The sequence below is a fragment of the Poecilia reticulata genome, linkage group LG17 (genome assembly GCF_000633615.1).
Source record: "Poecilia reticulata strain Guanapo linkage group LG17, Guppy_female_1.0+MT, whole genome shotgun sequence".
Taxonomy (NCBI): Eukaryota; Metazoa; Chordata; class Actinopteri; order Cyprinodontiformes; family Poeciliidae; genus Poecilia; species Poecilia reticulata.
The window spans coordinates 8,339,189-8,340,609 of NC_024347.1; the positions used below are offsets into that span (position 1 = coordinate 8,339,189).

The 1,421-nt window shown below is 25.8% G+C and overlaps 1 protein-coding gene across 1 annotated transcript in view; it reads right to left on the bottom strand.

Moving 5' to 3' along the window:
- Nucleotides 1–1,421, bottom strand: part of fam151a (family with sequence similarity 151 member A) — a 56,827-nt gene that overhangs the window by 13,421 nt on the left and 41,985 nt on the right. The window lies entirely within an intron of this gene.

Genomic DNA, 1,421 nt, shown 5'->3' on the forward strand with positions numbered 1-1,421 from the left:
GTACTACCTATTAGTATATCTGAAGTATACTAAAAATACACTTGTACCAATTTCGAAATTAGTACTTTAAACACACTTAAACATAATTTTACTAAAATACACTTTTAATATATTAAATAAAAGTATACTTTAAGTGAACAAAATATGAATGAATATGTATGAATTTTTAAGTGCCTTAATAATATTTTACTATTTATTAAAATTGCATACAATAAAAAAAAGGATAATCATGATGTAATTTTTAAGAAAGTACCCAATCAATTTTCAGATGTGTGATGTAAAACCTTATAATCAACGGCATTAGCTCAAGTTCATACTCCAGACCAGATGGTGGCGGTATTGCACACTTTCATTTATTTAAAAAAACGTCACAAAGAGAAGAAAAAACTTGAACGCAGACATTGCTGACTATTTTTTTCTACCTCTATCATAAACAGGCAAAGAAGACACCCAGAAATGTTTTCCCACCCCAATCTGGTCCCAATCATCATCAGTTCATACGATGTCACATACACAGCGAGTTCTAAACATCTTAAAATTGTAAGTATTATTTTTTTATTTGCCATTTTTCTGTTCTCTTTAAATACAAACACTTTCTGTTTAATTGCTCTATTGTTCTTTTTGGTAGGTTTCTGTAAAGTGCAGTGATCAGGAATGTTCTGTCGTTGATCCTCACTGTCATTTTTTATTGTCGCACTTAAATTTTCATGTTCATGTGTTCACTTTTGATGTGTAAACTGATAATTTATGTAAAGTTCATAAAGTTGTGAGTAAAATTGGACAATTTTAAAATGTCGGTAATAAAACAAAATATTTGAATTACCTTGAACATCTTGTGTAATTAATCTTTCCATGTAATTTTAGCCTAAAACAATGTAAGTACTGTAGTTATGCATGTCATTTACAAAATAGGTACGTAGGAATAAAGACTTTCACGAGTAATTAAAATTGTAGTTCATTATCAATAGCAGGAAATCAAAAATAAAAATTAAATGTAATTTAAATACATGACTAATATATTAATAGTATATTTAAAATATATTTGAAGTATATTAAATATATATTTTAAATATAATTAAAAATCTTCACCGGATATAATTATAATTTTGATTACACTCAAAATAGAATTATATCAAAATATAATAAAGCTCAAATATATTTAAAAAGTATACTTTAAGTACACTAAGTACACTTGAAGTTGTTCCAAAAAAGTACATATAGTATACTAAAATATACTATTAGTTGTAATTTAATACTATTTAAATCCTACTAAAGTATACTAAGCACAAAATTAGTTGTTCCAAAATAGTTTAAGTACATCGATAAAAGTATACTAAAGTATGTTAAAATTTAGTATACTAATGTATACTTTTTTTTCACCTGTCAGTGTCTGTTGTATTTCATTACCTCTCTGCTTAAAC